General features: G+C 38.3%; 1 pseudogene; it reads right to left on the reverse strand.

The window, feature by feature from the left end:
* Positions 1-14060, reverse strand: part of LOC100346870 (large ribosomal subunit protein uL3-like) — an 82827-nt pseudogene extending 68767 nt beyond the window's left edge.
* Positions 14061-25187: the final 11127 nt, after the last annotated feature.

The raw sequence follows: 25187 nt of genomic DNA on the forward strand, positions 1-25187 counted from the left end.
TTGAAGAAGCTCCTGGCTCCTGACTTCAACTTGGCCCAGTGCTGGCCATTGTGGCCTCTGAGGGCTGAACCAGCAGATGGAAGTCCTCCCTCTCTGTCTCTCCCTCTCTCTCTGGAACTCTGAGTTTCAAAATAAATAAATAAATCTTAAAAAAAAAAAAGGTTTTTGATTGTGTTAATTTTATTACTGACAAAAGTGCCCTAGAAAAACTACTTCAGACTTAAAGAAAGAGCGAGAGCGAGAGAGAGAGAGAGTGTATGAGAGAGAGAGAGAAAGGAAAAAGGCGAAGAGTAGAAAGGAAATGAATCGAGAAATCAGAAAGACAGATGAGACATGAACTAGTACCTGTTTTTGGTCACCTGGGATGGATGTTTCAATACAGTGGCAGATTGTATTCACTGCCATTCCTGTAGCTATTGCATGCTTCCTCACCTGATTCTGTTTATGCCAATAATCCATTAAAAGAAAAAAATCTAAATTTTACAGTCCTCGCAGCTAGAAAAACTCAGTCTTCGTCAATGAGATATCAGTGGAAGAGGACGGGAAAGCAGGAAGTTCAGAAAGAGTTCTGTAAATGAGAGACTAACAGCAAAATCATTTTAGGCTGTCAAAGACCTGCATGAAATATAATATGCTGAGAGATTACAGGAGTCAAGATAAATCACCCAGAAATGACTTGCTTTCACTGAAGTAGACAAGCTTCATTATAATAGTCATGATTTGGTTGCAGAAAACATAATCCACTTGAGACTCTTTTTAAATAGCAAAAGTTTATTACAGCACATTAAGTGACTTATAGAATTTTTGCAAATGACAACAAGAAAATATTTAATTTAAACTTTCAAAAATTACTTCAGAGCTACCTGAAAAGTTTGAGTCACTTAGACAGCCACTGTTTCTGCCATGATCAGAAAGCCTGGAGACCGGAGCTTCACTGTCATGGTCAATAGGCTTCCACAGTCAGAAAGGTGACACCAGTATGGCCAGCTCCAGAATAAACCACTAGTAAGATCTGTGACCTTTACCCTGTCAACAAAGGATGGCACAGATATTGAGTGCTGGTTCATTTTGTCCACTATGGCTCAGTAGAGCAGGGCTCAGAAGTTGGGGAGGGGTTTACTGTCAAGGTTGGGCATATGGTGCTGAGTGAGCGTCTCCAGAAATTGTATATTCCATAAGTCTCTCTTGATTCCACCTTTGTTTTAACCAAGTTCAGGGCCAAATATCCACCATGGTAATACAACAACAGGAACTAGATTTGTGTGAAGAGTAGAACTAGGAAGTAAAATTAGAAATGCTAAAGTCAAATTAGAACTGCTTACTGTCTTGTGACAGGGTGGGAGCAGAGGGCTCTTTTTCCAGAATTTTTCTCCTATTTAATGTGTTTGTGAAGGAAAAGTTTTAACGACCTTAATTGGTGTTATTGAGTGATTCAGACAATGTGCAGCAAAAACTATGGTAACCTATGCCACACCCCTTCAGCCTACAATTCCACCTGCAGCTATTGTAGATAAGTCCTCTGAGTGACCTGGAGCTCAAAGCTTCCCGCCTCAAGTACACAGGGCCTTTTCAAACACTCTAGAAACCAACAAATGGAGCCTTATGTGCTGGGAGCTAATCACCCCATAGGAAATTTCCTCCTACATGGAAAAAGGAGCCAGTAGATAATATTCCAGCCAAGGGCCGCTCAATCTATTGCAATAGAGACAGTTGTCTCTCTATCTCCTATCTTTCCTTCCTTTAAGTTTTCACGCACATGAAACCAACACTTTCACTTTTGCAGAATCATACGTTTACATGTGGCTGTGATGTCAAATTGCTGTACAATATTGTAGAAGCTAACTGATGGCTGGCACTGCAGCTCACTAGGCTAATCCTCCACCTCGCGGCGCTTGCATACCGGGTTCTAGTCCTGGTCGGGGCGCCGGATTCTGTCCCGGTTGCCCCTCTTCCAGGCCAGCTCTCTGCTATGGCCCGGGAGTGCAGTGGAGGATGGCCCAAGTGCTAGGGCCCTGCACCCCATGGGAGACCAGGAGAAGTACCTGGCTCCTGCCATCGGATCAGCACGGTGCGCCGGCCGCAGCGTGCTGGCCGCAGCGGCCATTGGAGGGTGAACCAATGGCAAAGGAAGACCTTTCTCTCTGTCTCTCTCTCTCACTGTCCACTCTGCCTGTCAAAAAAAAAGAAGCTAACTGCTTTCAGAACCTGACTCTGTCATGGTCTGGCAGACAGTCAGCCAACAGTCACTATTCTGCAGACTGCAGTTTGGAAAGCACTATTTTGTCTTCAAGACAACAATCTGGAGATTCCGTGTGGAAACCCTGTTTCCCACAGCAGAGACACGAATAACCCCCACTTCTGTTGACTTTTCCTCCCTCCCTGCCTCACTCTTCCCATTCCCTCACTCTTAGAATTGCTATGTTTACCCCATGCCCCTGAGAATCAACAGCCTGTTAAATGAAATTCTTATCTCAAGTTCTGCTTCCCTGGAACCCAAACACTGCAGGAGATTAGAGCAGATAAAAATTGCGAAATAGACCATCTTCCAGAGAAGGATAGAAGTCTTTTTAATATGTTACTTCTCATTGTTCTCTATTTTTATATGTGATAGTATGGGAAATACCTGGCTAGATATTTTTACTACAGGAACATGAAAAATCTTATTAAAATGTATGGATGCTATCATCTCTGATTGCTAAGTCTCTGTACCTTAATTTCCTCATCTATAAAAACAGTTTAATCTTAAAATATACTTGATAGACATCTTTCTAGGATTAAAATAGAAACCAAGTAAAATTTGGTAAATTACTCAGCAGGAAATAGTTTTTAGGAAATATTTATTTTTTATCTACTGTTAGTTTCCCTTTCACTCATGACACTCCAGATACCACCTTATCCCTGGTCCTCAGGGTACCAGGTAAATTATGTACCTTCTAACACCATGTGCCCTTCCCCCATTGCTTCTATGTTAAATTATGCTCATTTTTGAATATGCATATCTGTGACTTCCCCAAAGAAGCATTTTTGACACCATAAACTATGTCCATCACTATAGTCTGTCATTTTTCCCCATGATTTTTCCATAACATTTACTGCAATTGCATTTTAAAACTAATTTAATATATTTTCTAGTTATCACCCTATTCTCCATCATTGATGTTGAGGGAGTAACCATGTAGGGTATAACCCTCTGCCTAGCATAATGGCATATAGCAGATCTGTAAAAATATTCACCATGTAGATAGATGCTAACATGGGATTCTTTCTGTCTACATTTCCTTGAAACTACATAATGCCTAGGACAAAACAATAATTGCAAGTAAGCCACATATCAACATGATTTGCAGACCTCCTAAACAGGACTTTCAAAAATAGTGACCAAAGTGAGACTCGTGATCCTTCCCCAACAGCCATTTGAAAAATCAAATGGAATATGGAAGAGAATAGGTTGTGGGAAAGAGTACTTCCCACTTGCCTTAACCTATGGAAAAGATTCCAGAACATTGCTGAATTGATTGCTAGATGTTCCCTAAAATCTGGACATCAGGACTGCTATCTGAAACACACCACAGGAATTAAGTTGCAAGAGATTGTGGCTGTTGGGCTGGGCTGTGTTGGCAACAAGGATGAATGATCGTTTCTTGCCAGTCAGAGCTAGCCCACCTTTAGATCCAAGATGGGATCATTTTTATGATCTTTGCAAGGGGACTTCCTGGAATGATTATGTGACTCTAACAAAAGGGTAGTTTCCTAATGCATAAGGCGTGGTGCCCAAAAGAGGAGATGACCAACCCATTTCACAAGAAGTCTAAGAGAATGTTCCAGAGGGAATGTGGGAGGAAGCACTGACCGTGTTTATGAGAAAGCAGATTCAGTGAGATTTTTCCTGTCTCTAACGTCTCCTTCCTACTGTTGCCCAACCTCTAATCCTGGAAGAGACAGAGGCGGTCTAGTGGTGAAATGGTGAAAATGAAAGAGAAAAAGCTCAAGTTCCTAACTGAGAAAACATTATTTTCCTATTAAGTTTGGAGTTTACATTGGACTGAAAGAAAAAATGCAAACTGTGACTTGTTTTGTGATTGAAAATGTCAAGAGGATAATTTTATGTGAAAGTGATTAGAAAAATCATAGATCCATCTCAAACTTTCATTCAATATATGAGACAGAGTAAGCACAATAAAGGGGGTTTGAACTGTCACAGTGCATGAGGGAAGAAAAAGTTATTTTCAACAGTTTCCATGGAGTTAAACTGGAGAGATGTAGTCTCTCAACCTGATGGTTACTTCTGAATGAATAAAAGAGTGAACATAAATAGTCCTATTTTCAATGCTCATCTTAATAATGTATTGATGAATAGAGTTATTGCATGAGATTTTGTACAATAAAATTTTCTTTTGTGTTTTAAAATTATGCATAAAATTAATTTATTTTTCTTGTTTAATAAAATATCACAATTTGTGGTATTTACTCCATTAATGACACTAAAAATTTCCAAGAGAGTAAAATGCATGTATGTAAGTAGAATTAATAACTTGACTATCTAATGTGTGTCTAGTTCATCATCCATGGAATACTATATAGATTCAGAAAATTCTTATAGCCTTCATTAAAGTTTTAAACAATTATGAAATAACAATACCCAGCACATGGCTTAAATATTTTATGCAACATCTTTAATCACCCTTCTATAATTTACAGTGTAGATTGTAAAATCATTACAGATGTGCATTAATAATTAATGTGTAATATTATCTTCATATCAATACATGTTACAGAAGCATTTAAATTCTTTGCTTCCAAAGGTGAATAATAGAGTTTCTTTTATGACTGCCACAAACATAAAAGTTTTATTGTAAATGTTTGTATCATGATAAATTTTTCAGGCTCTCTTATTACCACCTCAATAATTTTAAATCGTGATAACTAACCTTCGGATTATAAAAATAATTTCTGTATGGTATTTGTTAGGATTATCACAAATATTCAACTTTTTCTTTCAGATCCATGCTGATTTATTTTTTTCTGCTTCTCTTAAGAATGTATTTGGTCCTGTGACTTGCTTTGATCAAAGAAATATGCATAGAATCTATGTTTCACTTCCAAGTAGAAGGTCTAAGAGTCTCATGATGTTAGAAGCACGTGTCAAGACCAAACTTCCATGAGTCTGGCACCCTGACATTGGCAATCATGCCCATCCCTACAAGGCATGTAGCAAAAGTGAGAAATATAATAGTTTGGGCAGGCGCCACGGCTCAATAGGCTAATCCTCTGCCTGTGGCGCTGGCACACCAGGTTCTAGTCCCGCTCGGGGTGCCGGATTCTGTCCCAGTTGCCCTTCTTCCAGGCCAGCTCTCTGCTGTGGCCCGGGAGTGCAGTGGAGGATGGCCCAAGTGCTTAGGCCCTGCACCCCATGGGAGACCAGGAGAAGCACCTGGCTCCTGGCTTTGGATCAGCGCGGTGCGCCGGCCGCAGCATGCCAGCAGCAGCCATTGGAGGGTGAACCAACAGAAAAGGAAAACCTTTCTCTCTGTCTCTCTCTCTCTATCTCACTGTCTAACTCTGCCTTTAAAAAAAAAAAGAAATATAATAGTTTGATACTGTTTATCACAACATAATCTAGACCAGGAGGTGGTAAAATTTCTACAAAAGATCATATAATTAGCATTTTCAGTTTTGATGGCCATGAGATCTATGGCAATTAGCAACTCTGCCACTAAAATGTAAAAGGAGTCATAGGGATAAAGAATAAGAGAAAAGTCCTGTGCTCCAATATGGATTTACTAACAAAAGTTGTGTTTGGTGAACCAGGTTTTGTCTGTGAGGATCTAGTTTGCCAATCCATAATCCAGCCTCTCTTGACATACTTTCATAATGGAGTGATGGGAAATGCATGGAAGAAAACACCAAATCATGTATTTAGACCAATCATTTGGATGTTTCATATGCTAGAATTTAAATTAATACTTCAGAGACTGGCATTGTGGAAAGAGTGGGTTAAGCCACCACTTGCAACGCTGGCTGCCTGTTCAAGTCCTGAATGCTCTGCTTCTAGTCCTGTTTCCTGCTAATGTGCCTGGGAAAGCATTGGGTGTTTCAGACACTGTGATCCAGGTGGGTCACTCCTGGATGGAGTTCTGGGCTCCTGATTGTGGCCTGGCTCATCCCTGGCTGTGAAAGGCATCTTGGGGAGTGAACCAGTGGATAGAAAATCACTCTACATCTGTCTCTCCTTTTCTGTTACTCTTTCAAAATAATAAGTCTCTTAAAAAAAACCCAAATTCTTCAAATAATTTTTGAGATTCTTCTTAGTTTTTATTACATATTTATTTTAAATAGTAATTAGAAAAGCATTTAAATTGAGTAAAATAAATGTGTTTCTATATCCTTAAATTGAAATATACAGATATTTTCTCTGTTCTAGGACCAAATATAAATATCTTAGCAAGATTGGGCAGCATTGTTTTATATTTTGTTATTGAATTATAGGAAAATGAGCTATTTCAATATATCAGTCATTAAGTTGGATAGAGATATATATACACATATTTATTTGATTAGATTAGAAAAAAAAAAAGAGGAGTCATTTAATCCAACAGGAAGTCTTGTCCCTAAAACTCAGTGAGGTCAAATAGATGAAGAAATGAAATGGTTTGAAAATACCAATGATAGATTCATTCATTTACCTAGGAACCGTTCTACAAAGCTTGAAAACTTAGCTGTAACCTGGAAGAAACACTTTTTTCTCTTTATGTAGGTTTCTTTATTTAAAAAATTGCAAATCTGAAGTTGCTGATTAGTAATGTGTAGAAATCCCTTCAGGCCTGGACTGTGGTATACATTAACACTTTATCATGTAAGAATATATCTGCACATTTTCAAACTAACACGTTCTCCACATACAAACACAGCTATCAATTGTTTAATAGTTAAAAAGGAAAATGTTTGAGAAAACATAATTTCCCTTCAAGGGAACCATATTCTCTAAACAACATCACCAAATAAACAAAATTTAAATTCTTATTGCTTGTGACTTACAATAATTGATATCTTATAAAATATATTCATAGTCTTCATTCTTTTTCTCAGATAAATGTGAATTGCATCAATATTTAAAATAAATGAAGTGAAATGTTAAAAGTTTGTGAAGTACTTGACCATTAGTGTAATAAGTGACTATATATTCCAATGAGCACACTTTTCAGCGGTTGGCTATTATACCTATAAAGAAGTCATTATGTTTCATCTACATAATTCAGTGAATGGATTTTTGACAAGGCAAATTGTATTAATTCCTTTGGCTCCATTACTTTTTCTCCTGTAAAAGCCTTGCAGCATTGGGATTATTAGGATAGTAGATTCTTAGGCTTCTAAAAGTGTTGATTAATTAGCCTAAAGGAACATTCATTTAATTAAAATTTTTTCCATTCATATGATAAAAAATTAGGTGAAATTATGCCCTTAATGCTTCTAAAAGTCTTGAGTTTTTATTCTGATAATTGTGTGTGGAAGGTAACAAAAGCAGCTGAAACACTGAACTTTGCTCCATGTGTGTGTATGTCTGTGTGTGTGTGGTGTGTGTGTCTGTGTGTGTGTGTCTGTGTGTGTGTCTGTGTGTATGTCTGTGTGTCTGTGTGTGTGTCTGTGTGTGTGTGTCTGGGTGTATATATGTCTGGGTGTGTGTCTGGGTGTGTGTCTATGTGTGCCTGTGTGTCTGTGTATGTGTCTGTGTGTTTCTGTGTCTGTGTATCTGTGTGTGTGGTGTGTGTGTCTGTGTCTGTGTGTGTGTCTGGGTGTGTGTCCATGTGTGCCTGTGTGTCTGTGTATGTGTCTGTGTGTTTCTGTGTGTGTGTATCTGTGTGTGTCTGTGTGTGTGTGTCTGTGTACGTCTGGGTGTGTATGTCTGGGTGTGTGGGTGTGTGTGTGTGTCTGTGTATGTTTGTGTGCATGTATCTGTGTCTGTATCTGTCTGTGTGTGTCTGTGTGTGTAAATGCAAACCCTCTAGGCATGTAAAAAATGCACTGGCTCAGATTTTCTAGATTCACTCTGAAAGAAATATTTAGAGTTTGGTATTAAAACTATCAACATTGTGGGTTTTAATGGAAATGGTGCCCAGTCTTTCATGTACTGCTCTAAATAATTAAAGATTTAAAAATTATTGGTTTGCTTTTTGCCATGTAGATACACTTATTCCACTCATTAGCACAACATCATATAACATGGCCCAAATTAACAAAATACAAAGAATGTCAACCCAGCAGGAACCCTGGAACACGCAGTGGATTTCTATCGCTGGCATTTTTGCTAAAGCTCATTTGGGCACTCTCAATATGCTGCAGTAGTTACATTTATATGCTGGAATCTGACTTAATCTTATGGTTTTTCTATATAACAGAGTCAAAAGACTACAAATAAGTTCTCTGTGTGGATCACGGCTGTTTTATTTTCTTTTGATACTTTTCCCCTCTGGGTTTGTTTGTAATTAAAAGAAAGTTGCTTACAGGGAGGTCTTAAAATTTTGCCTCTTTTTCTATTATTTGAGAAATAGTCTTTTGTTTCTGAGGAGTTAAAAAATGCTCATTACTTGGATTTAGATAACAATGTCTTCAATATAAGACCTAGCAGTTTACGTAAAAGTAGCCTTCTAGACAGAAAAGCTAATATTATGAAAAGCTATGAGATGCAATAATTTTTAAACTACATGTTCAAGTCCATAAAGTGTCTATTGATTTTCTGCTGTAAAAATAAGAAAGTCATGCTGTGCTTTCTGGCTCTTTCCTTTCTAAAAGTTGCTATTTCTATTAATTATATTACAAAGTACATTATAATGTATTTATGTGTATATCATATAACTGAAGGCTTATAGCTTCAGCAATCACAATTTCCATAATTCTCTTTAAATTAATACTTAAATGGATTTAATAAACTGCACTATTGTCAATTTCTACGGCTTCTCCTTTCCTGAGTTCTTTGTTTACTATCTCTTGGTTAAAGGGTTTTATTGTCAAGTAGTTCTTTTCAAGAAAGACACATGGGCACCTTCTAATCCTTCCACGTTTGAAGCCATTTGCTACTTACTCTTCATGCTTGAGGTGCAGCAAATGGAAAATTCTTGAGTGACACTTTTCTTCCCCTGAAGAATTTATACCTGTAATGCTGATGTTTCCTGGTATTGAGTACTGCTGTGCAGTTGTGGTAAGCTTAGGTTTGTCCTATTGACTTGTTTTGTTTGTTTTTCCTATACAATTCTTTCTTCATTATTAAGATTCAATATTTTTATCACACCATTTCTTGACTTTCTTTTGATCTGTAGGTTCAAGTATTCTGTCATCTGAAGAGTTTTTCCATATGGAAAATTTCCACTGTTATCTGTTTGTTCTATCTTCTTCATACATTATGATTTCTGATTTATCTTCCTTATCTGTAGCTTCTCTATTTTGATTTATACATCTTTATCTCCTCTATTATTATTTATATATTATTATTCTTTTCAGTTTTGTTTTATGGGATTTTTCTTGCCAATCTTGAGTTCTGCTTAATTTATCTTATCTCATCAGATATGTTTTTTCTTCCAACATTGGTTCATGCTTATCTTCCATTTGATTTCTGAGTTTCATTACCATTTATTTCTTTCCTGTTCTTTCTTTTTTTAAAAAACTTTTATTCAATGAATATAAATTTCCAAAGTACAGCTTATGGATTACAATGGCTTCCCCCCATAACGTCCCTCCCACTCTCAACCCTCCCCTTTCCCACTCCCTCTTCCCTTCCATTCACATCAAGATTCATTTTCGTTTCTCTTTATATACAGAATATCAGTTTAGCATACATTAAGTAAAGATTTCAACAGTTTGCACCCACATATAAACACAAAGTGAAAAATACTGTTTGAGTACTAGTTATAGCATTAAATCACAATGTACAGCACACTAAGGACAGAGTGTCTGTCCTGTTCTTTCTTTTATCGAAATCACTATCTTTTTTAAGGTGACAATTTAGGGTAAATCTCATTTCATTATCTACTATTTATCTAAGAATGAGGAATTTTTTTCTCAGAATGTTTCTTCCATTTCCTTGGGTAATCCCTTTATAATGTATATGTTTATACTTTATGTATATTTTCTGGCTCTTTCCTTAGGTTCTCTTCTTCCTTTGAACTTTGGCACTTTGCAATGAATTGGGTATCACTCTGAAAAGACCACAGTAGGTGTTTCAAGTAGCAGATTCCAATGCAAGTGTGTTGGAAGGGCAGAGGGAGCAAACAGGTAATGCAACAGTAATGCTACACGAAGAAAACATTCCCACCCATAGCAATGGAGCAGCAAGCAGGAAATAATAGTGTCATCCAGCACCCATAAGTGTGCCCACCACTGAGGCTCCTGGAGCAACACTTTTACTACTGCAGTAATGAAGGATTTCCCTGCTTCTGCCATTGCTGTCATTGTAGTTGTCCACCACAGTATTCTTGCAAAGGCCCTCATTGCGGGAGGACCCAGTCACCTGCACAACACCTCTTTTCAGAACAAAAAATATCAAGGAAAAAACTGACTTCTCCTTTCATTTTTCATTTTCTTCTCCTAGTGGTACCTCCCACTATCAGGATCTCAAGGGGTATGCAACTGTCAAGGGAGTTAATGAAATACCAGTATACAGGTTTCTAGTCCTTGGAAATGCAGGAGACAGTAGAGAATGGCAACATATGGTGGAATCCAAGAGTCTGGCATATACAGTACCCATTGATAATACCAGTACTTGTTCCCTTCCGATTAATGCAAGCTTTTTAATTTGCATAAGCAAGAGAGTTAAGTGGTTGTACATTGCAGCTAAGCAGAATAGCTCCTTTTGAATATTTTCTCACCAAAGCTACTGATTCTTTTTCTCTTATGGCTCCTTTCTGACATTTTTTCCTCCAAAGAAGTTGGTGTATCTCAATTGGAATCACATAACACAAGTAATTTTTTGGCTCAAATATACTGATAACTTTTCCTTTCCCTCTACCCACTTCCCATTTTTCCTCTGTCAAAGGCTGCTATTTTGACAGGGGAAACTAGTGCTCTCCCAATATCTACCTATCCTCCTTTTTCCCTAGTCTCAGTTTCAGCCAGGATGTAAGCCATGTGACTCTTCATGGAGACAGGATTAAGAACAGAAATGAGGGGCCAGTGCTGTGGCTTAGTAGGCTAAGCCTCTGCCTGAGGCACCAGCATCTTATATGGGCATCTGTTCATGTCCCCGCTGCTCCTCTTCCAATCCAGCTCTCTGCTTATGTGGCCTGGGAAAGCAAGATGGTCCAAGTGATTGGGCCCCTGCACCCAAGTGGAAGACCAGGAAGAAGCTCCTAGCTCCTGGCTCCTGGCTTCAGATCGGCTCAGCTCTAGCCATTGCAGCCACCTGGGGAGTGAACCAGTGGTTGGAAGACCTTTCTCTCTGTCTCTCCCTCTATCTCTTTATAACTCTGCATCTCAAACAAATAAATAAAATCTAGATGAAAGAAAGAAAGAAAGAGAGAGAAAGAAAGAGAGAGAAAGAAAGAGAGAGAGAAGGAAGGAAGGAAGGAAGGAAGGAAGGAAGGAAGGAAGGAAGGAAGGAAGGAGAAAGAAAAGAAGTGAATGTGCATATTCCCCATGGCACTCATTAGGATGGCAAAGACAAATGTGGAAAAAACTTCTCTGAGTTGTATCACACTTTATACAAATAATCCTTAAGTCACTGATTGCTGCAGATTTTCCAATGTTCAGTGCCCTGACTGTTCAGAGACAATAAAAATGGTGATGAGTCCACATCGCATCTCCCTTTCAGCTACAACACTCTTTCCATTTTGTGGGTTCCAACTGGGCTTTACAGAAAGAGTTGTTATTTACCTCTTGGGTCTCCTATGTCCCTTGGTGTCATTATTCCAACACATAGATCCTTATATAGTTTTTTTTCTCAGAAATTTTTTTCTATTCTATATTTTATGGGGAAAATGTGTCAGCTCTTGGCATCTTTTTTCACTTACATTGAAATTTAGTAATGTCATAGTATGCAATCATACATTCCAAGTTGTTTTGGAATTTGAATGGCTTCCCTGTGTCATAGAAGATAAAATTGTCTTTTTTTTGGTTTCTTAGTTTGCTTTTAGAAAGATTTTTTAGTAAATGTAAAAGATCACTTTTCCCATTTGTGAGTCCCATTGGCAATTTTTAACTTAAACTTTGAATGTACTGAAATGTTTAAGTGATCACATCCGTTACACAAATGGCCTTCCAAGCTCTTTCCGCTTTACCCATCTCCAGTGTAAACAACACGGCAAAAATAGACTAAATGGACATTGAACTGACAATAAGAAACGGGTTAGAAAACTTATTTGAGCAAATGAATGAACAAGAAATGCATTTAGGAAATTGTATAAAATTTATTTTTACATTTTAACTTCCCTCTTGATTTTAAAGATATCCACAGCTGTCATGTTCATCAACTGACAGTAACCTACACTTACTTCTAGGTCCAGCTTGCAGTTCCTTTTTTACTTGATCACTCATTTCAGTAGTTTTTTATACAATATGCCCAAAGGAAAAAAAAAGGATACCAATTTTCTATAGGCAATTTTTCTTCCTTTGCACTGTAGTCTTTCATAAGTTGTTCCATAAATGCCTTCTCCTCCAAAGTCTTGAAGCAACCATTACCAAACTTGCAGGTGGTGTTAATGAGTGTTGTTAGTGAAACCGGTGCCATCTTAAGCCTTGGGCGCCATTTAGGCTCTGACCCAATCACCATTTTGCACAATAAGTTTCGGTTTCCCCGATATAAGTTTCAGTTTCCTAAGTCCAGCCTAATTTACCAGAAATCAGTTGACCAAATAGCTCAACCATATATGTTGCTTTTGCCCTACCCAGTGGAATTTGCTGAACTTACATCTCTGCTAAGCTATATGAGACATGTTCTCTTGCAGGCTGCTGTTTCTCTTATGTACAGAGAGGCAGCCATGTCGGCCAGCAATAAACTTATCCTTACTCAAGTGTTTGGTGTGTTTTGTGGTAGTCTTTCAAATGTAAGTTTAATTTTCTGAAAGTCCACTATGTGGTCTGTACCAGCAAGGACTTGCAGATGAAGAACATTCATTCCTTGGTTCCCACCACGCAACCTTTCAGCATGACAACGTCACTGGTCATTTCACCATAGAGAACAAAACACCCAAGAGAATTGATGCTCCTGTTGATTATAATCAGCACAAGCATTGTTCTTCATCAGTTTCCCATTCTTAATAAGGTAACCCTAACCAATCTAGTAAATTTGTTGATGTTCATGTAGTGAATGTAGCCTTTCTGCTCAACCCATGTCACAGAGAAGGCTACACAAGCAGCATTCCATGCCCCCAAACAGACAAGCTTGCACAGCCATCAGTGGCTTTTTGTCATAAGCCAGTGGCTAGTGACCTGTTTGAAGCCTTTGCTTCAGGTCATCCCAATGACATCCATAAGCTCATCCTTCTCAAATACTTGGTTCATAGGAACACTGCTCTAGTTGCTCCCAGGTCCTACTTCTCAGCCACTGTGATCCCATTCTCCTAGATCTCCATCAGGGGCTTTGCACTGGGTATAGGTGAGGATGTGGAATGACCTGGGTGGTACTTCTTCATTCTGTTGAAGTTCCTTGTCCACTACCTCTTGCCAATGCCGTCCTACCACTTCTTGCAGTATTTGATGAAGTCCTTCTTAGATTTCTGACAGTTTTCATGGAATCACCTTTTGTACTTGTTGCTGATACACTTAGAAAAGATGGGCTTCAAGGTCTTGAGGCACCAAAGTGTTTCCACACATCCCACAATGCCTATAACTACCACGAGCAGTGTCTCCACTGCCCCAACAGCTGCTTTCTTGTTCATCTTAGATCCTTGTCTATCAACTTCCTCTACAATATGGGCCATCGTAGCATTGTGGTCCAGGAATACTTTGACAAACACAAATTTGGACAAGTCATCCTCAGGGAAGTGCTTCATCTTCCCAAAATGCATGTAACTGTGCTCCTGAGGCAAGAAGCCCAGGGATCTATGTATGGGAACAGAGAACTTCCTGTGAAACATCTTGCCATCAAATCCTGCCAGTGGAATCCTATAAATTTTTTTTTGGTCTTTGTATATATAGTAAAAAATATTGAAAGCAGAATGGAAAGCTAATAAAATATACTTCATCAGGAATAAGTATATTATTTAAGGAAATTTTCTTTGGATATTCCATTTCTTATTTCATGCTTTGAAATTTACCCAATATGGGCCAACATTGTGGCGTTGAGGGTAAAGCTACCACTTGTGATAATGGCATCACATATGGGCTCTGTTTCAAGTCCTAGCTGCTCTACTTCTAATCCAGCTCCCTGCAGATGGCCTGGGAAAGGCAGCAAAGGATGGCCCAAGTGCTTGTGCCCCTGCGACCTATGTGGGAGACCTTGATGAAGTTCCTGGCTCCTGGCTTTAGCCTGGCCCAGCCCTGGTCATTGTGGCCATCTGGAGAATGAACCATGGGATGTAAGATCTCTCTCTCTCTCTCTCTCTGTAACTCTGACTTTCAAATCAATCAATCTTTTTTAAAAAACATATTTACACAATAAAGGTATAAATATTTAAACTCCCACCACCACCAACACACATCCTCATATCTTTTTATCACTAAATACAATTATTCCCAGTCACCTCCCTAGCATCCACTATTAGGATAACATCTATAAAATAGCCTTTCAAAAATAATCATCTCCTTACCACTTTTTAGTGCCTCCTGCCCTTGCTACTACTATTATAATTACTTTTCCGACTGTTATTACTATTATTGTCCTCAATTTTTTATGAATTTTTCAAAAGCTTTTTTGGTGAAATGACATAGTAGTATTCAAATCATTTATTAGAATGAGGGTATAAAAATTGAGAACATTGTGTATGTAAGTAAACTCATTCTTTTTTTAAAAGATTCATTTATTTATTTCAAAAGTCAGAGCTAGAAAGAGAGGGGGAGAGAGAGAGAGAGAGAGAGAGAGAGAGAGAGAGAATCTTCCATCTGCTGGCTCACTCTCCAAATGGCCTCAATAGCCAGGACTGGGCCAGGCTGAAGCCAGGAGCCAGGAGCTTCATCTGGGTCTCCAATGTGGATGCACAGGCCCAAGGACTTGGAGAATCTTCTGCTGCTTTCCTAAGCACATTAGTAGGGAGCTGAATCAAAACTGGAAAGCAGGGACTCGAACCAGCACCAATATGGGATGCCAGTGTTGCAGGCAACTGCTTAACCCCGTAACACCACAATGTCCACCCCAAAAATCATTCTTTTGAAAATATAGACTGTGGGACTGGCATTGTGCTATAGCAGGTAAAGCTGCCACTTCCAAGGCCATCATCCCATATGAGCAGTAGTTCCTGTCCCAGATCCTCTGCTTCTTTTTTAAAAACATATTTATTTATTTGAAAAGCAAAGTTACAGGGAGAGGAAGAGACAGAGAGAAAGTTTTTTATCTGCTGGTTCACTCCCCAAATGGCCACCATAGCTGTTGTAGCTGGGCCAATCCCCATACAGGTCTCCCATGCGGGTGCCAGGGCCCAAGGATCTGAGCCAGCTTTCACTGCTTTCCCAGGTCATTAGCAGGGAGCTGGATGGCAAGTGTAGCAGCTGGGACTTGAACCAGTGCTGATGTGGGATGCCAGCACCGCAGGCGGAGGCTTAACCCACTATGCCACTTCTGATCCAGTGCCCTGCTAATGGGTTGGGAAAAGCAGCAGAAGATAGTCCAGGTCCTTGGGCCCACATGAGAAGGACTGGCAGGCACTGTGGCACAGTAAATTAGGCACCTCTTGCAATGTTGGCCTCCCATATCAGAGCACCAATTTGATTCCTTGCTGTTCACCTTGTAATCCAGCTCTCTGTTAATGTGCTTGGGAAAGCCTCAGAAGATGATCCAAGCACGTGGGCCCCTCTCAGCAAACATGAGAGATCCAGACGGAGTTCTGGGCTGGCCCAGACTTACCTGTTACAGCTATTTGCAGAATGAGTCAGTGGATGGAAGATCTCTTTGTCTCTGCCTCTCTTTCTGTTGCTCTGCCTGTCAAATACATAAAATAAATTTTTAAAAAAAGTTTTAAATGATAAAGTGTCTAGAAAGTGAAGGTGACCATATGTGAGAATTTGTTTTGGCACCAAAAAATTTTGTTTTGGTACAAAAGGATTATAACCCATGCCTCTAATTGGTCTTTAAAATTGTTATGGAAAATATATATTATGAACAACTTATGCATGGATTTTAAAAAATAACAACAAAACAAATTTCCTTTAATTCCATTTTTTCAGTGAGTTTTTTAAAGTATAATCTGAGAATAGAGAACAAAAGTATACAAGAGGGGGATAGATCCAAAACTCAGGAGAAGGAATGATTATCTAAAATGCATGGAAACTCTCTGTTCTTCCCAGCCAGTTGAAAGAAATAATTAATGTAAATGTGAGTGCGTCCCAGGTACGGCAATTCTGAGTGTGAGAATTTTCTATACAAAGTTGTTATCTGCTGAAAATGGCAGGTGAAGGTAGTGCTCCTGTGTTCAAAAGATTAGAAAGGGTACAAAAGGCCATAGAAGAAAGCTGAGTAGATATTTCACCAGAGAAATGTAGAATGGTCAAGCAGTATTAAAAACTCATTTGAATGCAGAGATTCCAAAGTAATAGTGGAACCAATGTGACCTCGTGTGACCTTTCCCAATGCTACTCGTCTGTTCCCAAAGTACCAGCAGTGACAATCAGATACTAACAAGGAATGGTTTTACTTGGAGGTTAAAGATGAATGTTTTTGTAATAGCAAAGAGTTATCAAAATGACAAAGTGTAAAATCTGAGCTGGATGGTGAGGAAAATGAAATGATCAGGAGAAGCAGAGAGACTGACACACAACTATCACTGAAGAAGTGGAAAGAGTGAAAACCGTAGAGTAGCTCTCTCCTGGTTACCTTAATTAAGTAGAGACTAGATTATACGGATGTGTTTGGGACTATAATATAATTTGAGCCATTTTCATAAGGTGTAGGCTATCCCTTTATCACATGAAATGTTTCTGTATGAAACAGATTCACAACTTCACACCAAAGTTTGTATTTTGGGGAGGGAGAGGTAAGGAGAAGGCATCAAAGAATTGTTTTAAAAATGTACTAAAATGCATCTTCTCAAATACAAAACTCCTAAACAAAAAGTAATTACTAGTTCAAGCTGGGTGGTCTTAAGCTTTCATGTGAAAGTTCCAACCAGTTCTCATTCTGTACATCAAATAACATTTGGTGTGGGTATACACACACATCGATGGATAATTAGCATTATATATGAAGCCACAATAGCACGCATTCCTTTGTAATGAAAGGCACAATTCACTGTTTTAAAAAAGAACAAAAATAAACAAACACAATAAAGACATTTATCCCCAAGTTTAACTTCTTTGTATAATTTGACTAAAGTCCAAGATTACTTTTGTTTTGTTCTTAAATGCCCATGGGCTTTTTGAACAAAGTTACTAATAGTTTTTTGAAAAAATGAGTAGGTTCCTCTAATGGCGATATATGATGAAAGAAAATATCAAGTGGAGGTTGCGCCATTATATTCATGAGCAGATAATAAAAGTATTTCAGACTGATTTTTTGATAAACTTACTTTTTAAAAATAATTACGATTCTAATTTAAAGACACCAACTGGGATGGGAAGAAGAACTGAGATGGGATGATAAAAACTAGTCATTTCTAAGCATGGTATAGGACAAAGTTGCTTCTTATTCTTTTCTATCACATATTTCTTACTCAAACATCTGGAAGCCACTCAGGGAATTCAACCATAGAGTGTTTTGTCTTCTGTCAATGGAATGTCTGTGCCTATTAATTCTTTAGTTGATTTCTGCAACCTTGGAATTTTCAAAAGTAGCAATAGATAAAGCAAATGAATGAAATCTTGGATATATGGAAAAATATTGCTGGGCCAGTTAGTTTTTCTATAACCTGCCAACATCTGAGAGTGTTTAGCAAATGTATGGATTATGCTTCTGTTCAGTAAACTGATCTCCACTTAATGATTTGTTTATATATTAGAAAGCTATTGTTCTTCCTAGAAAATATGGTATATCAAAATAATATTTGTTGAGTCTAACAAAGCACTGACCTTCCTGGACATTAGCCAGTTAGCAATAATGCATACAACAGGGGAAAACGTATGGAATCACATACTCAAATCATTGGCATTGGAAGGAGCCTTGGAAATTCTTGAGTTCAGCCCATTTACTTTATATAAATGGAAACTAAAACCTAAAAGAAAGGGTTTGCCAAAGTTTGTACAAGTTTTTATAAACTGGAACAAGACCAAAGCTCAAGTCTTGGATTCTACAACCAATAATCTTTCCTCCAGCTGATGAACATAACAAGAAGAGGAATATCACTTTTTTAATGCATTAGCTCTATTGTAATCTCATAAAGATAGGTTTATAGCTTTGTCAACATGTTGGAACACAAAACTTGGTAATTAGAATTGATGCTACAAAAAGGTTTGTTATTTCTCATTTTGAAGTTGTCACAGATATGATAAAGAATATGTCTATAAATTTACAACTCACATTCTTGTATAACCATTACTTAAGTCTTAGACTACTCAAGGCATCATGACTACTGAGATTCTAAATTGACAAATTAGCATGAAAAGTGTGCTTATTTAAATGAATTTGAAGCTATTTTATATTTATAAACAGAATAAATTTTATTTTTTGACTTGAACAGGAGAGACTATTATACAGATACTCAACTTATGATGAAGTTACATCCTAATAAAACTATTGTTTTATAAAATACGTAAGTAGAAAATATGTTTAACACACAAAGTATCCCAAATATTATAGCTTGGCCTAGCCTACCTAAACATATTCAGAACACTTGCATTTGGCCAGAGTTGAGCAAAATTCACCAAATAACCCAGGACCTATCTAATTATTTTTTAAATGTGTTGAATATTTCATATATTAATTGAATGCTGCACAGAAATTGAAAAGCAGAATGATTGCATTGATATGCTTTCATACTCTCATAAATAAATCATTGTTGAACCATCATAAATCTGGGACTGTCTATATATATTTCCTCAACTCCACTATATCTATAACGTATTTAGATGAACTGAGAATGTGATAACCAACCTATTAGGAGAATAAGATTTGAATTTTACAATCTGTTGTTATATATGTATGGAGGGGTGAATTTCACAGCTAACAGTAGCTAAATATATATGACTAGAATGTGTATGTCCCCCTTCCTTAACTTAGAGTTCAAAATGAAGTCTCTTTTCATAGAACCTTCTTATTTAAAGAGCCAAGTCACCATCCAAGATATTGCCTCATTCTTTCTGTTGTTGTCTTCACTGAGAAACAGTCAACATTTGGAAGTGCTGACTAATTCCTGGCAATGTCAGTATAAAGAAACACGACCAGAAAATCCGATGTCTCCAGCAGAGTCCCTAACTTGCTGCTGTTGTTAACGTGGCTGCCACATGGCGTCACTGTTGAAAACAGGAGATGCTGTAGCCCAGACACATTATGTGTCAGTAAGCTGACAGAGACTGGGCTTACTACCCCAGTGTCCCTGCAACAATCTAGTGCAGTTTTCATCTTCTGGGGGAAGACTTAGCGGCACCAGAGCACAATGCCCCACCAGTAAAGTCCACTTTCTACTGAAAAGCAAAAGCAAAGCATAACAAAATAAATTGGGTGGCTGAGGAACAGACTGTAGTTCCACCTGACCGCAGTAGTTTCCCAGTAGGCGGTTTTCCAGGATGCAAGCAGCTGAGCCTCTTGCCTCAGAGCTTGTATCTTGGGGTCTTCCAACAACCTTTTGGGTTATGTTGCTAATAAAAAGGCATTTTTTGTTTACCTCAACATCTGTCCACAAGGTCAGCACGGCTGGAAGAAGCAGGGTCTTAATTACAAACTGCCAGCATTCCTGGCTTTGGGATGACGATGGCCATCGATCCAGGTCCTGTATCCCAAGAAACTGCACACTACAGCTTTACTTTCCTTTTAAAAAGAGGAAAGGGATAGATATTGTGACACCGCTGGTTACGCCATAACAGAGTGCCTGGGATCCAGTTCCACCTTCACTTCCGTTTCCACTTTCTGCTCATGTGCCTGGGAGGCAACAGATGATGCTGGAGTATTTGGGACCCTGCCACCTACCTGGGAGACCTGGATGGAGTTCTTGGCTCCTGGCTTCAACATGGCCCAACCCTCATTGTTGTAGCCATTTGGGCAGTGAATCAACAGATAGATCTTTCTCCCTCCCCAACCGCTCTCTGTCTCACGTTCTGTCTCCATCACTCTGCCTTCATAAAAAAAAAAAATATTTTTTTAAATGTTTAAAAAGAGTCAGAGGAAGCATGCTCCATCCTGTTGGGTACTGGGCTATATAAACAAGAAACTTACCAAGTACTTTATCATCTATGGATCTATGAAATTTTTTTTCAAAATTGTTGGAACTTTCAAATATGCTTATAGACCTTATCACTGATGATTGCTTGGAAACAAAATGAGCTGCAAGGACAAAACATGCCTTTCCCCTTCCCCCATCAACCAAAAGCCCTATTCTTTGTTTTATTCACTCAATATTAACAAATATTTATTAAGAACATACTATATCTTTAGCCTCATTATGCCCCCTGGGAGAGCAAAGATAAGACATAAATTCAGCCCCCAAAGATCTCAAAGCCTAAAGAAAAAGAAGCAGAAAAGTGACACGCATAAGGCATTACAGGAGCAAAGAACTAATATTGGCAGGGTAATAGTCATTGACCAGAAAAGGTCATGGAGAAGGGGATAGTCCAAGCAGGAGAGATCAGCAATTGCGATTGCAGAAAGAATAGTGGTTGTCTTCTTGGAACTGCATCTAGGGAATGCATAAAATCTGTTCTCTTTATATTAACAAAAAAAATCTAAGAAAGAAAATGGTTGAGGTGGACACAAAACATTTAAATTGTTTCCTTCGTCTGGAGTGTAACTCGTGAAGCTTGGATAACCAGGTTAAAGTAGAAAGAAAAGTGTGGCCCACACCTTTTCAGTGTTCTATACTATGTGAGTTTTGCTCTACAGCCCAGCTATTCACAAGTGGACAAAGGCTCTGGGAGAAACATGGAGAATCATGTGATAATCCTTTTACAAATACACATGGTTACCATATGTGTTTTGAAAAATGTCTCAGATGATTGATACAGCATCTCCTTTCCACCTGATTTTTAAAGTCACTCTATGGATTATGGACAGCCACTGAAGGATTCTAAGCAAGGAAATGAATAAAAAGATTTGTCTAATACCTAGACTTATAAGACCTTGAATGACATTGAATATTTACTCCTTGCCCAGTGCCCACCTGGTACTATGCTTACCCCTTTGACCAATAGCCAGGATAGATTCAGCTCTGCATCATGTTAAACAGAAATGCAAGGATTTTGCAGAAAATGTCACAGGGAAGTACAGAAAATAATGTGCTCCATTTAATGTAAACTTGTTAAAAACTTCACTTTTATATATCGCTGTTTCTCTGCATTGCCATTTTCTCATTCTTGTTTTTCCTTAAAAAAATTGTTATCCTGAACGATTTAACTCTTTACCCTCAGATTGCATACCCTACCCAGGAAAACAATAGTCCAGCAGTCATAAGTTATTTTTCTTCATTCATTTTTCTTACAGGGTCTCAACCCTCTATTCCTAGCAGCTCATCAAATTATTCAAGCCTCTTAAAATTCAGGAATCTAAATGTTAGATGTTTTCTTACATATTTTTATAAGTATTAGAAGCATTAGCATAATTATTCATTCATTCATTTCAGAAATGCAGTGAAGACCTACTATATGCCAGCCTCTGTTAATTCACAGATGCTAATCTAATGATCAGTCTTGCCATCACTACCTCTCTAACACAAGAATGCCTTGTAACAGTGAAAAAAAAAAAATCATGCAAACATACAACTGATGTGTTTCAATTGCAAAAGCACTATATTGTGATCGTCTGATGAAGCTTTTGCAAAAACAGTGTTGGCCCTTACATATTTTCTTGTTGAGACTTCCATTCTCTAGTAGCTTGTCTACAATATTGCCAAAGATAGGCAATTTTTGCCCTGCTATTTTGTCATATAAATAACAGATTCCTCGTTGACTATATGCACGATCATCATCACTTAAGAAAAAAAAAGAGTTTAATTCCTTTCTACATGTAGGAGATTTTTAAAAGGCAAATTCAGTTTTTGGTTTTCTCCTAATTAATTATTTCACATTCCCAAGGAATAATAATTTTATAATCATGACAAAGCAAAGGCATCAATCTAGTTGTATCTTCTTCTCAACCAAAGACAGATGCTTGAAATTCTCCTCATGTGGATTTATAAAAGTTGCACTGCCTTTTTTGAAACTAATTGGGTGAGCCCCAGTGTATGACAGAGAGAGAAGCTGAATTTTCTCTGAACTGTTTCCTGGTGGAATTAGTTAGTCCTCCAACATAGCAAACTACAGGAGGAAGCTGAATTACTCCCTATTCAAATCTAAAGTTCCAGTTTGGAATGTTTTCCTAAGAAATGTCTTGATCTGAAAAATTCCACATTAATATCTTTTATTTGTCTAAGTCAAATATTTGAATAATACATTAAAACTATCCTTAAGACAAAGCGTGGTTTTAAAAATTCCCCTAAGACACAGAATCATTTAATGGAGCTCTGTATTTTGTCCATGTTATCCAATTCTGTTTGAAGATAGAAACTTTGAGTAACAGGCAAATATTTCAGGAAAATAGATTATTTAAAACAAAGGCTTTTTTAAAAAAAGATACATTTATTTAAAAGTCAAAGGTAGAAAGAGAGACAGAGAGAAAGAGACAGAGACAGAGAGAGATCTTTCATTCACTGGTTTACTCCCCAGATGGCCACAGGTCTAATGCAGGGCCTGGCCGAACCTAGGAGCCAGTTTATTCTGTGTCTTTCATGTGGGTGTCAAGGGCCTGAGTACCTGACCCATATTCCTCTGCTCTTCCCAGGCCATTAGCAAGGAGCTAGATTGGAAGTTGAACACCTTCATCAGTAGGGATATGTGTGATGAAGATTGAAAGTGGTTATCTGAAATCCTTTTTATTAAAAAAAAAAAAAAAAAAAACCTGACTGGGCATGTGAACTGTCATATTAAGTACTTTTTCTCTATCTATGAAATGTAGACCTTGTATATGTAAGATCACCAGACTTAGCAAGCAACAAGACAGGATGCACAGTGAAATTTTAATTCCAGATAAACAACAGTTTTTAATTTAAGTATACACCACGAAACATTTTGTGGGGAGCAATCCGGACTAGACTAAGTTACTGGAATTAAGACTTATTCTATGCATCTGCTCTCCCACTGTGGGGAGCAAACCGGACTAGACTGTTACTGGAATTAAGACTTATTCTATGCATCTGCTCTCCCACAATATGGCGATGGGAGAGAAGTAAACAGCTTCCGCACAGCTGCCTCCAGTTCAACTAATAAACTGTAGGACTTGCTCCTGATTGGAGGAGAGCAGCGTACTCGGCGTGTGGGCAGCCGAGTTAGGATTGGCGGAGGAGGACTATAAAGGAGGAGAGAGACGGCATGCACCAGGAACATCTATGGGGAACATCTAAGGGAACCCGTGCAGCCCCCGAGAAAGCCGGCCGGCGGTGTGCCGCTCCCCTGCGGAAGTGGGGAATGTGGCCAGGGGGAACTGCCCTTCCACGGAGGTGGAAGGGATAGTAGCCAACCCGGGAAGAACCAGCAGCAAACCCGGGGAGGGCCGAGCAGACGAAAGAACAGCGCAGGGTCCTGTGTCATTCCCCCACGAAGACGGGGAGCGACAACATTTGGGACATACTTGTATTTTATCTAGTAATTCTAAGTACATGGCAGCTAAGGGAATGAGATGTTGAGCCTTCAAAGAAAAGTAACTGGATAAAATGCAAACCTTATGCTAGGTTGATGTTTGTCCAGTCACTTCTCTTTCTTTTCAAGTCCTGGCATAAGGTGTTTGTGATTAATTTTAAAACTTTGGACCTAGAAATGTGAGTGTTCTCATGGTTCACGGGATGTGAGCAACCAGGATACAATAGACTTCCATACCTGCATTAAACTCAAGTCATCAGCTAACCAGGAAACGCAGTTGGAATGTCTCATCTCATGGAAGGAGAACTTTTCTCTCTCTATCTTTTCTTCTCTCTCTCTAACTCTGATCTTCAAATATATAAACAAATATTTTTTAAAAGAAAAAAAGGGAAGGAATTATTTTTATTTAATATCTTGAGGAGTGACTTGGCAATTGAAGGTAAACTCTGAAAAGAGGAGTTAAAAAAATGGTAAGAAACACTATCTTACTTGCTCCTCAGACACTCACTCTTTTGAGAATCCTTGAATATGTTGCTCCCACATGCTGCACAGTACTCTAGACTAACCATTGGCTTAGATTTATCAACTGTGTAGTAATGGTCAGTCAAGTGTAGGCAATCACACTTTCCATTGAACAGTAAGACAGGGACTCTGAGGGCAGGAAGTAGACCATGGTTTTTATTGTCTCTATAATGTCTTATATATCACAGGTGCTTAAAAGATGCTCAGTGAAATAAGGAAAGATAGAAAGCCAACAGGATAGAGAAAAGTTTTATGTTTATACCTACCAAAACAATTGAAGCTTCATAATTCTGTGAAAGCACATAGCTTGAAAACATTATTAAAGCTTAGAAAATTAGCTGACATACTTCTTAGATAGTTCATATGTCAGATGAATGTCGAATTACCAACCCAAATCTTGACACAAAGGAGAGCTAATGACCTCAGTTGGCATAAATATGTCATGAAGATAAATTAATTTTGAATCACTGTAGCTGTTAGTAATTGGACTGGGACTTCTGTAAAATTTTACCTGGAGCAATAGGATGCTAAAGATGCCACCAAGTTGGCCTTTAGGTAGCAGAGGGATAATCAGGTGTAGACTGTGTACCGAACTTTTAGTGACACTGAGGATCCACAGAGATCACTAACAATGAGGCAGGAAGTCAAAAGTACTGAGATAAATATTCCCTCATCTCTTTAAGATTGTCATCAAAGCAATCAGAGTCCTGGTCCCCATAGATGAATGTGATAATTATTTCTAACAGCCTATAAATAATAAAAGCAATCAACTTTAAATG

The sequence above is a fragment of the Oryctolagus cuniculus genome, chromosome 6, assembly GCF_964237555.1.
Source record: "Oryctolagus cuniculus chromosome 6, mOryCun1.1, whole genome shotgun sequence".
In the NCBI taxonomy this organism is placed as follows: domain Eukaryota; kingdom Metazoa; phylum Chordata; class Mammalia; order Lagomorpha; family Leporidae; genus Oryctolagus; species Oryctolagus cuniculus.